Genomic DNA, 14,977 nt, shown 5'->3' with positions numbered 1-14,977 from the left:
GGCATCTGATCATCCCAACGTATACCTGGGAGAATCTTGGGTTCTCCGCTTGTTCTAGATCAGTTATGATACTGCTGCTCGCGGCATTACTGAAGCGTTCAACTGTAACCTGTTAGGGTTGTGCAGCGATAAGTGAAGCATCATTGTTTTGCAAGTCTGGCATCTGTGACATTAGCTTGCTATGGCTTGATACTGCTTCACCGTTCTGCAAGACTCCACCAACATTGCGGCACATGCCATACTGAGCAGATGGTGATGCCTGAAGAAGAGGTCACAAAGTGCCTATAAGTCCATAAAATGAACCTATAGGGGCAAGGTCCATATGACTTTGCCTTGTGCATTTAACTTTCATGCATTTTTTTGCATAGACGCAACTTGAAGCCCTCGGGACTCAATGCAAAATCTTAAACAAGTCCCCACCAACTATGTCATTTATAATTCTAGTGCCTTCTGATGTGGCGCATGCACCTCTGGACCACCTCAAATACCAAGATCCGATAAAACTCATACCCATGCACCCCTGTTACTACGTCCCTAATTGTAGGAGAATATCTCCTTTGGTTTGATGAGTTTTGTAGAAGTGTGTAGATGCCAAACCTTGGACTGTAAATTCACACGAACCCTCGAGCGCAGTGGTTCAGTTCATTTAAGAACAGGATGTGGTGTCGTCTGACTTTTATCACTCTTTCTGAAACCTTCTCCTTTGTATTTATTTGAAATTTTTCTTAAGGTTTCACCTGTTTCCTATATTAGAGTCTTCTGTCTTCTTAGTGGATAAAACTAAGAGGATTGATGGTCAGTCAGACTCTTCGTGTTCTTGCCCTTGGCCTGCAATTAGGGTAGTCTGTAACCCAATTTTAAAGCCAGATCAGGACTAGTCTAGTGGGAGACAAGAAAACTCCCATCAGTTGAAATTGCATAATATCATACAATGCCATGCAAGAAAATCTGTAAGATATAAGCTAAGAGACATCAACGCGTCTATGGCTTCCTTGAGAATGACCCAGAAGGTAGCAAGACAGTTGCATCAAGAAAGGACTATCTACTTTGGTTGACCCACCTCTCTTGTTGCAGAAAACACAGGTTACTGGAAGGTTCTGAGCTAAAATCTAGAACTTGATACCTTACCTACCATGGACCATGTTTCTTCTCATGTGATAGAGGGGTTAGGGCTACATCTGCATATTGCTCCTCTCCTACCTTTGCTAATTTCCTCCTGATCCTTACCATTTTTCGATAACAGATGACCATAGAGAGGTCAGGCTAAAAGATGGGGCTTCAACTTGGCCTCCTATTTCTGACAGAGGAGTGGGGCAGAGCTCCTGCAGCAGTTAGTTGCCTTACAGCCAGACAAGGATTTGTGGAGAGGAAATGGGCAATGAATGTTCTCCTAGGACTCATATAGAACATGTTATATAGTTCTCATAGTCTGATTACAACAGGAATGTAACAAGTATCCATGGTGCGCCATGTTAAAACTTGGTTTAGAACATGAATGGTTTATTTTGGTCTCCCAAATGTACCAGGATAATGTACAGAGTGATGTCACCATATGGCAATAATTCATAGAGGGATAATGTATGCAGTGATGTCACAGTATAGGAATAGTGTACAGAGTGATGTCACAGAACAAGGATAGTGCACACATTGATGTCACATGATTCATTTTCTTTTTGCTCCTCAAGCAATCCTGTCCTCCACATTACAAGGATAATGTACAGAATTATGTCATTGTACAGGGATTATGCACACAGTGATGTCACAGTACAGGGATAATGTACACACTGTTGTTACAGTACAGGAATAATGCAAATAGTGATGTCACGGTACAAAGGTAGTGCACACATTGATGTCACAGTACAGGGATAGTCTACACAGTGATGTCATAATAGAGGGATTATGTACATATTGATGTCACAGTACAGGGCTAGTACACACAATGATGTCACAGTAGAGGAATAGTGCACATAGTGATGTCACAGTACAGAGATAATAAACAGTGATGTCACAGTACAGGGATAATATACACAGTGATGTCACAGTACAGGGTAATAAACAGTGATGTCACAGTACAGAGATAATAAACACAGTGATGTCACAGTGCAGGGTAATACACACAGTGATGTCACAGTACAGGGTAATAAACACAGTGATGTCACAGTACAGATATAGTAAACACAGTGATGTCACAGTACAGGGTAATAAACACAGTGATGTCACAGTGCAGGGTAATAAACACAGTGATGTCATAGTGCAGGGTAATAAACACAGTGATGTCACAGTACAGAGTAATAAACACAGTGATGTCACAGTGCAGGGTAATAAACACAGTGATGTCACAGTACAGGGATAATAAACAGTGATGTCACAGTACAGGGATACTAAACACAGTGATGTCACAGTACAGGGATAATAAACACAGTGATGTCACAGTGCAGGGTAATAAACACAGTGATGTCACAGTACAGATATAGTAAACAAAGTGATGTCACAGTAATGAGATAATATACACAGTGATGTCACAGTACAGAGATAATGCAAACACTGGTATAGCTATAAGGAGATAATGCACAGTGATGTACGAGTATAAGGGTGATGTATTCTGTCATGGTACAAGCAGTGATACAATAGTACAAGTACAGTGCACAGCACGATATCCTTGTGCCCGAGGAAGACTGCAGTCTGCTTTGAATTATTATTGTTTTTATCTATTTATTGTCTTTTCTATTTATTTTTTAACAAATTCTCTTAATCTCCAGTGCAGCGCTCCATATTCCCTTTTTATTTTTGATATTTTTCACCATCATAGCACAGGGATAACGCACATCAAAAAAGTCCAATATAGCAGTGACCTCACAGCACAAGGAAGTTAAATATCATGATGTCACAGTACAGGGATAACGTAACAAGCAATGTCGCAAAAAAGGGATAACGCACTCTGCATTGGTGTCCATGGAGCTGTGCCCCCTTTCATACTTATCACTAACAGCACCCAGTGCTCTCGTCCTCACTGCGACTGCTATGGTAATGACACCCGTGTATTATAACAATATGGAAGATAATAGGATCAAAGGAGAGGAGGACATTGCTTGGACTTGTTGGGAAGGCGCAGAGGTCCTCCAGGGGTAGAGCCTACAAGCCTCATCTTTTAGCTGCAAATAGCATGAGGTTCCCCAGTTCACCTTGGTTGCTGCTTTGTCCTCATCTGTACATTACTAAAGGTGCTTCAGGCCTCAAACCGAAAAGAGCTGGAATAGCTACAAACGGCCCGCAGTGATGTCAGAGAAAACTTTGAGACAACACAGCTGAGTCTACAACGGTTTATTTCCTCGCTTCGAGCAAGGCTTCTCTCAAAGGTTAGCCGATAGGTAGAGCTTTTTCTGACTGATAGGCTGACAGGTGATTGAGAAAGTTAAAAGACAACTTCTTTGAGGTGCTACACCTCAAAGAATAGACACATATAAAATATTTTGGTCTATGTGTCTATTGGGATGCTTATCCATGTAGATAGGCAAACCTTAAAAAATTTATCTTAATTTGCCAATCGCGAACCCAATTCTACCATCTTTATCCATGTAGGATTTGGCATGGAGAAGATCTTCTATTAGTACCCACAAATGAGGTGGAACCTAACACCCTAACCCCTAAGCAAGTTTGTGTGCATACTGTGCTATCCAGGAATGTCAAGCTAATCATAGACATCAGATAGGTCATAGATATCACCCAACTCTACCTTCTGGTTGGTCACTTTTCAACATATATGATGGGATAGGAAGCTGCCAGATAGATTAGGCAAGTCATCTGGTCACCGTAGGCATGACATTTTCAGCACCAATTTGGAATTGGTGAGATCCACCAACTATCTTCATGTCTATTGCCAACTTTTGACCAACGTGGTAGTCTGTTCTGTTTACCATCTGCAGTGGTGACAAGGGTCAAGAGAGGTTCTTCAATTCTAGGGAAGACATTCTATAATTGGAAGCACAAGCCCAAAGCTGCCTGCTTTAATGGCTATAGAGTGTTTTTGATTCAGTATACCCACCTTCTGTACATCACCGAAAGGGTTCTGTAATTTTTTTTTAAGCAGGTCAGTAAGTATTGGGGCACAGAGGTAGCAGTCGCACCCAGTCACTGGTACTTGAGGGGCTCAGTGGCCTCTCTGTCCTAGTATTATAAATGCCACTTGGTAGGTGGTGGCCCAGGAGCATAAGGTTACTTAATATATGCGATTCTGAATATTAAAGCCAGAAGAGTGCAGATAATTATAGGTCGGCTTTGTGTGATTTTATTAGGTTACCAAAATGCTTTCCCATTACAGCCCAGGACTAGATCTCATTATCACCTTTTTTTCGCAACTAGAAAATTAAGAGGAAAGAATCAACACCGTCTCAGGTTACCATTTCCTGCGATGAATTTGACGAGATGTTAACACCCAGCTCAACAGGATGACTGTGGTTGGATCAGCATTGGGGGGAGGGGGGGGGGGGGTAAATCAAAAGTCGGATTAACTTAGAGAATTATAAAGGGCGTCCCTCGATATATATGTTTTATGATAAACTAACAGACACATTGATCACCTGTATGGAGATTGTGCCAAAGGTTATGTTGAAAGTTATCTCCTATCAACAGGATAATAGATGTCAATCTGATTGGCAGGGGTCCCTACTGATCCCGAAAGCGGAGGTCCCATTCCCTTGTCTAAATGGAGTGGTTTTGAACATGCACACAGGCAAAGGGGGGAGGCTTCTGCTCCAGCCAGTTGTCTTACAGCCAGATGTATGACAGTGAGGAGGAGGGACACGGCTAAGCTCCTAGGACACAAAGAGAAGATTTATTTATATATTTTACTGGTTAAATTGTAATATGAGACAGCATAGGACTGAAGGAAATGAGGAAAGGAAGGAAGGTAGAGGTAGATTATTGATTGTTTGTATTTTTTAGGTTTTGTGCCGCCCCTGGGCCGACCTGTAAAAGTAAGCATAGCTGCTGTCCAGAGCTCAGACTCTGCTCCTTCGTTCCCTGGTCTTGGCTGCCTTGCTGGCAACATTTGGTTTGATGCTACTCCCCTTGCGCCACATGACCAATTGACAACGCAAGGGTAGCAGGTCACCAGGGCAGCCAGCGATCCGCTGCAGAGGCATCACATCGGATGTTGACACCAGGGGACCCAAGTAAGGCAGCTAAAGCCAGGGAACGAAGGAGCTGGGACCAAGCACTGGGTAAGTGTGCTTTCCCTTGCAGGTCTACCCCCAAAAGATGGCAACCGCTTTAAGGAGCAGATGGGCAAATGAGCCCCTTCAGGTGCAACTCTTTTTTGGAAAGGTCTTTCGTAAAAATAAAGCTCCGGCCAATGCGCCTTTACATTCATTTTATGCTCATTTATGGTAACATCAGCGTCGAGACTTTTTTAGTACTATAAAAAAAGGTCATACTGAGCAGCTTGTGGTTAATGTTGCAATAAAAATTATACTCTGAATGACCTCTTTTCCATCTGGTATGATTACTTCTCATTAATTCCGTCACTCCGAAACATTGGCAATTCACCTCTAAGATTGTATAACAGTCACTCATAGATCTCTCCATTCCCACAAATAGTTCATCCTGTGTACAGACTGGGCAGAAGCTACTGAAGCCTGTGTCATATACACAGAGAGATGCCAGACATATGGAGGACAGAAGAGGTTTCCTGCTGTCCACGGATATTACATTTCGGCTGGCAATTCATTGGGTTGGGTAGAGAATGTTTAATAGTTTCGCCAGATCCTGTAAAAAAAAAATTCCACAATGGGCAAGGCAGGAGGCATCTAGGAATCTTTTTACCAGCCCCTCTGTAGAAATAGCTTGCACAGTTGTTCTTGGTTGGTAATTGTTGGCTAAAGCATGGTCCAAATGCTCTAATGACAGAGGTTTAAAGCCTTGCCTACCAGTTTTCGTGGAAACTTTATGAATTTTTAGTGTAGCATGGGTGCACACTAGCCGGGCATTATGGTACACACCTCTAAACTATGAACCAAGAACTCTCCCGACCATATTAGTTGACACCAATGAACTTGATCTTATCCAAATATGTTTAGATAATTTTAGCTTGATCCTTTGCACTTCCAATGGAAGGTTTTGTAATGCCATCCATGGTCTTCACAACACCAAAACTTTCCTCAGATTCTCAGATCTGCCACACCCTGCACCCAAAGTAAATTTATTCAGTGTTGTTCATAGTGATAGGTCACTCACTAATCCCAAGAATGGGAATGTCGGGTCCCATGGGTGTAACTAACAAGTAGGGAGTCCAGCAAACAAAATAGCCCATCTCCATCCAAAGGTAAAAGGCAGTTGGAAGGGACTATTGAAAATCTGCTGCAGGTGGAGAGACTAAGCAGAAAACAGAGAGGTGTTTATACTGTATTGTAGCTTCATCCGTTTTATTTTGTTATAGGGCCTCATGATCCCCCATTTACAGAGAAACTTTGGTCACACGTGTAATCACTTCTCATTGTAATGAACAGGAACCCACCAACTGGCCAACCACCTAATGTATAAGAGGGTTTCTCGACTCTCATGACATCATAGGTCAAGGGAAAGATGGGTTGAAAATGTTGGATCTTAACATGCCTGCACGGGTGGACTGGCCATAGACCCTACAGAGAAATTTCCTGGTGGGCCAATTCCCAGAGGCTTATCTGAGCTCTCCTCATGGCCACCAGTCAAGCAAGTAATGATCTGACGCTACTAGAGCTGGGAGCGTCATATACCTATGTACCTGGCTGGTGGCTACAGGGGCCTTCCTGACTTCTGTATTCAATTGCATTGTAATCCTGAGGCAACTGGGGTAGGAGGGCAGAAGGTGGTGCTGGCCACCACAGTGGGGCAACTTCTAGGGAGGTATTTTCTGGTGCTGGGGCATTATTTTGTCGTGCAGTATGGTATTTGTCTCTGCTGGGGTGGTATTTTGTGCCGAAAAATTGATTTGCTGGTTCCACCTACTTGTGTCGGCCCCACCTCATTTTTTCAGTTCTGCCTTCTGTCACTTTGAACCTGCCTACGAAATGGAGACACTTTTTTTTTTTTTTTCCAGGGCCACTTTAAGTTCTCAGTCCACCCCTGCATGCCTGGTCCTTTTTTTCTCAAGGGATATGACCACTGCCATAGGTGTTTGCAGTGTCTTATTCCCCTCTCCCTACTGAGAACTCATATGACCAAGCCCAATGTGTGTGTATGAGGGGGAGGGGAGTCAGAAGAAAAAGTTGTTGGCCAAAGGCTATCTTAAGAATGGAGACTGAAGTGAATGGAGAGCGAGCCCTGCATGCACCGCCACCCACTGTGAGTCTTTCGAAAACCGCATGCTCTCCTTTCATGGTGGATCATGGTAGGAGGTGGGACCTGCACCTATCGGATATAGTATATCCTATCGATAGGCCCTAAATGTCCAGATGGGAATACCCCTTTAAGCGCCAGTATAGCAGGTATGATTAATGGTGACCAGTGTCTCCCAGCGCTCTTACATCTCAGCGAGATAGCAAACTTCCACCATAATCATTGACCCTCATGAATTGTTTTTCCAATTTTACAAAAGAAGGTCAAAGGCGACCTGAGGGGAGCAAGGCGTTTTGTTTATAATAAAGCAGACCTTTTTTTTTTACCGTATTTTTCCCGGCGAGCTGTAGAGGCGTACAGTTTATTTTAGGATTACAGCAACAATATGGGAGACTGTGTGCCAGGGCAGAATTACACATGATTGCGTGAACCTGAAAAAACTGTGTTGGCACATTGCAGACACATTACAACACTGACTCGCGGCTTCATCTCACAGAACGTTTAATCCTTTAGTGCCCTGAGCGGACACGGCCGGACGGAGAGCACGTACTGAGGTCAGCCTGCTAAAGGGACATTTTCCTACTAGATATGAAATGTTTCAGGATTTAAAGGTGTTAAACTGAAAAAAAATTATAAAAAACGTTTTTGGAAAATTATGTGACAACCCATACGGCTGACATTGCAGTCACCACAGAGGTCACCAGTCAGCTGTCTTTAGGCATAAATGTGTAAATCCAGGCAGGTTTGCTGGTAAGGATTCAATGGTTGCTGTGTGACAGCCCCTGGAAAAAGCTATAACGGAATCCATATAGGTTGTCAGTTGGCTTTTCCCTAAACAGATAAAGGTTGTACTTCGGTACGCCAAAAAATTGGGTCAGTGGAGGTCCTATCTATGGGAGACAGGGGGAGTACCCTGCCCCCCATTCTGCAAGCCGGTGGTGACCACATATAGGGGGCGCTGCTCTCTACTGAAATCTATAGAAGTTCCGGAAACAGCCAAGTATGCTTGCTTCCTCTCCATTGCCGATTCTTCTAGTAAGTGTCCAGGACAACTGGAAAAAATGTGGGTCAGAAGACGTCTGCTCTTCAGATAGATGGGGTCCCAACAATGTCCACCTATCGGGCATTTTTAGTTTTTTGCTGTACTAAAGTCACAGTTTTTTCAGAACTTAAGGGAAAGGGATGGTTATCTTCTCAACCCAACATATTTCCGTATGTATGAAATGTGCCTTTGTGTGAGGTGATGTGGTGAGCCAGGCAGGATGCTACAGTGCAAGGTGACATCTCCACCTGGTACCATCATTGCACTGTGATATTATAACCCCTGAGTTAACCCATATGGTGGCAAGGTGAACCTGGTGAAGCGCCGCAGAAGTGGCTTCTTAAAGGGCAACATAGTGGCATTGCAGCTTTGTGACACTGGGTCCAGATCCAAATAGGGTTAGCAAATGGATTAAGCTTTTATGCTTCTCATGTGTTATAGTATCGTTTGGGTTCCCATTGACATTGCAGTACCATTGAGCATGGCAGAACCTTCACTGATGGCTATATTTGAGGTACAGATGAGTGAAAGAGAAAGAGAGACTAGTATGCTACTCTAGGCGATGTATATGCATGGTCTGGGTGGTACTTTTTATTATTATGGAGAGCACCTAGTATGCAAAGTATGTGTGTGAACTATTATAGGCCAGGCAGCACTCATCTCGGTTTCTGGGAAAGATATTCAAATTAGCTTTTCTAAGCCTATATCATGCCGGCAGATGTAAGATGTACTAATTTTGAGGCAACTACCAAGGGAAAATCTTATTATGAAAAGCACTGTTTGAGGCTACCACCAAAAATGGATACAAAAAAATAGAAGAAAATTGATTGTCCTAGGAGACCAGGGAGTGTTATAGACCAATTTTTTTAGGACAATTGGAGCATATTTGATTTGGGTAGAATCGATTTGTACTCAAATCACATTTAAAAAAAAAAAAATTAAATCGCTCAAGAAATTCACTTATCTCCAATTTGAGGGAAACATGGATCTCGCGGGTATTTACTATCTAATTCTAATTCTGTTTCCCCCAGCAGACTGAGAATGGTTTGGACACCTGGGGAATCAGGATCATCTGCCTCTTTCCACCGGGAATTTCGCCCTTTGCAGTGCATGGGGTGAAACCCCTCAGCGTCTCATTGCAGATTTTTGCCACCAAATCACCCCTTGTGGCTATACCCGTCAAGAAAAACTGCTTTGATTGGTTATTGTGGACAGCAAAAAGGTTTTTTCATTTAGACAGTTTCATAAATTATAATAATATACTGTAGCTATACCCTGCTGTATATAAGGAGCCTCCGTCCTTGTAGTCGTAGTCAGTGCCCTTGGGGCCTGACTGGATACTGGAAGTGTTCGGATGAACTGCGCTCATCTCTTCCTCCTAGAGAACTACTTTAATTCTACCACTTTCTATGATTATTATTAGTGTTGAGCAAGGCAAACAAATTGACTTTCATCCGAATTTCAGGAAAAATACGATTTGCCACAAAGCAGAATTTCCTCAAATCTATTTTTGCAGAAATGGTGATAAAAATAAAAAAATACATACTCACCTCATCCATTTGCATGTGAAGAGGCCGACGCGGCCATCTTGATTTCAGAACGAGTAAAATCTTGCACGGAGTGACGTGTGACGTCACCACGCCAGCCAGGCACAGTGACATCATCAGTGATGATGTCACCACGGCCAGCCAGCGTGATGACGTGGTGTCTTCAATCGAGATGGTTGCAATGGCCTCTACGCAAGCAAACGGATAAGGTACCCACTTCACCCATTGCCATCTTGATTGCAGAACGCGCAAAATCTCACATGGGGTGATGTATGACATCAGCACTCCAGCGACGCCATCAGTTATGATGTCACCAAACCCCAGCAAGCGTGATGACGTCATCACGTCACCGCGCGGTGTCTTCAATTGAGATGGCTGGGACGGCCTCCCAACGCGAGCAAACGGATAAAGTATTTATTTATTTTTTAGGTATTATTTATTGTTATTTTGTTACTCTGATTAACCCCTGAAAGGCCTAATTGTAGCCTCAGATGCCGCGATTAGCGATGAACGTGGCATCTGAGGGGTTCAATGACGGAGGGCGGTGAGATCGTCGTTCCCCGTCATTGAGCCCTCTACATACAAAGGAATGCGCTTTGTGCAGAGGCGTAGCTATAGGGGGTGCAGAGGTAGCAGTCGCTACCGGGCCCAGGAGCCTGAGGGGCCCAAAGACCCTTGTGCTGCATAAGAAGACACACAAAGCACTGAGGGAAGGGGGGCCCAAGCCTAACTCTTGCACCAGGGCCCATGAGCCTTTAGCTACGCCCCTGGCTTTGTGACAAAGTAATTCGTCACAAATCAAATTTCTTTGTGAAATTCGACGAATTACATTTTTCATAACTTAATAAAAACCACAAAAAAACGAAAAACTAAAATCATCTTGCCACCATAACTGCAGTGGAACTATCATATATATATCAGACTTTCCACCGTGGTTTCCTGCGGCAGCCGAAGGGTCACTTACAGCAGCACCTGCGGCGTCGGAATCAGTCATGTTGCAGTCATTTCCCCTCAGTGTCTGTATCGTATGAGTTATGTCAGTTATTTTGGCAAGTGAGCAGCGATCTGAGCTTGTCAGCGGCTATGGGTGTGGGGCTGACGCCTGTTCATAGTCATACAAGGCATCTCTCTAGTCATTCTACGAGGAACTCCATGTCTCATATGCCCCCTACACTCCTTGCATTAGTTGTGTGACCCCTTGTCAAATTAATTTGGTTCAAAGGGGTTGTTCATTATTAGAAAAACATGTCTGCTTTCCTCCAAAAATTGAGCCATACCTGTCCATGGGTTGTGTCTGGTACTGGATCTCCACTGTAATTCCACACACAACTTGAGAGCAAATGTGGCACAAGAAGGCAGCTATGTTTTTCTATCAAAGAACAACCCTTTAGAACCATATATTGAGTTGCATGCGCAACTGGTGTAGGACAAAAAGAGTGGGATATGAAATTGGGAAATCAACCCCAATATCTTTACCCATTCCCTCCAAGCTCTACCTGTATGGGTAAACCTGTCTGATCTTACCCTGTTCCCATACAGGAGACAAACACATTTTTGAGACCAATAGCAGTGTTGAATGATTTTTGGTGTCATGGCCATTTATAGGTCAACCAGAGAGTCTCACAAAATACTCATCCAGTTGGTCAAAAATTGTTGCCATTAATAGCTTCAGGACAAGTACCAGACTGGTTGACCTGTCAGTCTATGTGTAAGAGTGGCTTGGGGGTGATCTCATCTCTCTGGCTATCTACCAGCACCCAATAACCCCAGCAGTTGGTGTTACTATGCACCTTTGCACTGTGGCAATGCCAATGGTTCGGGGGGCCCAGCTTAGGATTGGAGTATAGCATTGATCCATTCCAATGAAAGCCTCACGTTGGATCCAGTTCTGGTCCATACATCATCTGAGGTTGAAGTGGCCTGTAGGAATATGGCCTGGAATATGACCCCCCACATTACTCCCACAAACTAATTCACGGTTGGTTCCTGTAGGAGGTTCTCCCCTTCCCAAATATCCATCTTCAGAGCTGAAAATGTTGTGAAATGACTTATCTGGTTAAGTGGGGGCTTGGTCTTTAGAGCTTAAGCTTAATTGGTTTGATGGGTGGCGCCAACCAATAGTCCCAGCACCCTTGTATAAAACCTTGAAGCAAGTGAACTGTGAGCTCTTCAACTTGATGCGTAGGAAGCAGGAAAACTGGTCAAAGGTAATGAACTGAGTGACTTTGACAGAAGATAAAGTGAGATGTCTAGATGACTGGATCAGAGTGTCTCCAAAATGGCAGGTCCTGTGGGATGTTCCCGATGTCCACTGGTTTAGTACTTAGGACCAAAAATGGTCCAAGCAACAGGGAGATGGACGCTCAAGGCTCACTGATGTGTGCCCGATCTAGGACACGGCAGAGATCTTGTAAATTTCATATCTCCATGGGTCAAAGCTGTTTTGCCAGCAATACGAGGCAGGTGATTTGAATGTTTTGGCTCATCGGCGTAATACATTGCTGTTGATTTTTCTTTAACACTTACATTTAATTTATTTGCAGACGATGGTTTCCTCTTATAGTCACTGGTGATTTGCTAAATTTTCCCAGGCATGTTTTTCTATGCACAGAAGTGATTTAACTTTCCGTCCTCAATCAGATCTCTCCTTCAGCTATCAACATTTAATTAGTGCATCTCCCTCTGCTCCTCTCCACTCAGCCTTATAACACATTCACTGGAAATCTTATCCTCGGGCAAAAAATAATAATCTCTGTTACCTTTCCCCTGCCATATGCAGCGTGTATCATACTAATGATGAGGTCTTCACTGCACAGCGCTCCTGATTACCAGCTGCCTCCAGAAGAAATAATAGTTCAGATGCTATGGGATTCTCGCCCAATGCCAGTTTCCCAGACTCCTCCACAAGTTCTCCAGTTCACCTTTGGACTCGTACACGATAGACCATTGCTCACTGGTGCAGATGTGAATTTATTTCCTAGTACCCGTAATTCCATTGAATGAAGTAAACTTACCGTTGCCCACCACCCAACAGTGAGGAATGGGACCACTGGGCACTAGAATCCTAAATGTTTCCAAAATATGTTGTTAAAGCCTTTGGAAATTCTCTTTTAATGCACTCAATAATCCAGAAAAACATAAAAACCGGTTCCACAGAATATGCCCATGTCAGGGTCTCCTTCCCAGGAATTGGTACTTTTAAGAAAAGCATTTCTCATGAAGCCTAATCTCATGCTCTGTTTCATGGCCTGTTTTACTGCCAATATTTTTTTTTTTTAATCATTACATTTACATTAAAAAAAAATACAAATCACAAAAAGAAAAAGAACCTTCAAAAAAGTATAGTAAGAAAAACCCAACAGCCTTAATTTTGTTGGTCACCCTACACAACTTTGGCCGGTTCTATGACCAATCTCTACCCATACATATTTCACTCAAGGACATTTACCGATCCCTAGTTCAGGGGTTAGTTGATGTGGTGTCAAAAAGAGAGAAGTTTAACTCCAGGGACTTTTCCTTATTTCTTCATCTTTCAGATTTCTTGAAGAGGGGGTAGAGGTTGGACCTTGTGCCTACTAATCCAGCTTTACTCGATCAGACCCATTCACAAGTACCTGTTAATAGGGTTTTGCTTACACAAAAAAAAATATTATAAAGTATGATCTGGTTTAGAGAACCCACTTTCAAATACTACGTTACGGAATTGCCCCATTCAGGACCCTCTCTGTAGGACCCAACATGTCTGCACATTATACAGTCATAACATTGATTTCAGTGGTAACGGTGTAATACTTCATTTCATTTCTGCTAGAAGTTATGAAGGAATTGCTAGCAGTCTGCAGTAAGGGTACAGAGGGGTGGTAACCAGTTGGGGGTGTGTCCCTGCACAGTCTCACTCTATCCAATCAGTGCTGCCATTGTCAGACTGTGCAGGGACACACCCCCAACTGGTTACCAGTGCACCCCTCTGTACCCTTACTGCAGACTGCTAGCAATTCCTTCATAACTTGTAGTAGAAATAATAAAGGAATGGTACAACATAGAGCCATAAGAATAGAGGCTCCAGAATTTTTATTACGTGGGGAACGCATGTAGCTATTAAAACAGGCATGTCAGGAGTAGTGACAGGTCCTCTTTAAAAAATTTTACCAAAAAAACGAAATATGGTTGTCACCCATTTTTCCTGCATGCCTGAATGATATTTCCGCTATGCTCAGAAACTTTAGGAAGGCAGGCCTTGACAACCCTCAATATTGGCTGTAACTAAGCTTTCACCGAGGCTTGATATGACTAAGAGGGGGTAAAGGTATGTGTAGAAGAAGATGATACAAGAAATTTACTGGTAACATGTTTTTGGGGTGAGGGGCCCAGTTTTCCCAGGATTATTATGTTTCCGCCATGTTCCTCTCCATATACTAAATACCCAGGTTTGCTTAGTTGAACTTTAGGAATGCACTGCAGCCCTTGAAAACCCTCGATATTGGTTTTACCGGTAATTCAGCTTTCACAGAGGCCAGATATGACTAAGAGGGGGTTAAGGGATAGAAGGAGATGATACAAGAAATTCACTTGTAATCTTTTTTTTGGGGGTAGGGGCCCTTTAGGAAATTTAGGAAAGTATATTAGCCTGATTGTCTGTAACCCAGTAACTGCATCCAGCTTTCTTAGTCAAGTCTGAGCTCTGTGTGTGACTAATAAGGGAAATTCCACTTCAGTTAGGATATTGCTGTTGATACCTTAGGAATTTTATTTTTTTTATCTGGCTTGAACTGTGCCTCAGCAAAGTGGAATGTGCATCCTACTGAGGTTGAATTAAGGATCTGTGACTGTTTTTTGAAGAATTATGATTAATTTGATTTCGGTTTTTTTTTCTCCTGCCTGCAGCTAAGTTGTCGCCTTCCTCCAGCACGTTGCCATCAAGATCATTTACTGAATGACAGCCGAGCTGCATCAGCAAATATCTGCAATATTTGCCTTCATAGCATCTGAAGGGCACCTGTCACTTGCAGGTAAATGAGACCAATGGTGGGAAAATACATAAAAAACTTAATGCAATTGAGCTGAGATTGACAAAGTA

At 43.1% G+C, this 14,977-nt stretch overlaps 1 long non-coding RNA gene across 1 annotated transcript in view; it reads left to right on the top strand.

Moving 5' to 3' along the window:
• The window catches only part of LOC122938194, an 82,608-nt gene that overhangs the window by 65,926 nt on the left and 1,705 nt on the right, over positions 1–14,977 (top strand). The window contains exon 3 of the long non-coding RNA XR_006389987.1: positions 14,785–14,909. This is a non-coding gene — a long non-coding RNA (uncharacterized LOC122938194). The remainder of the gene's footprint in view (positions 1–14,784; positions 14,910–14,977) is intronic.

Source organism: Bufo gargarizans, chromosome 5, assembly GCF_014858855.1.
Source record: "Bufo gargarizans isolate SCDJY-AF-19 chromosome 5, ASM1485885v1, whole genome shotgun sequence".
Taxonomy (NCBI): domain Eukaryota; kingdom Metazoa; phylum Chordata; class Amphibia; order Anura; family Bufonidae; genus Bufo; species Bufo gargarizans.
This window is presented reverse-complemented; position numbering and strand designations above follow the sequence as displayed.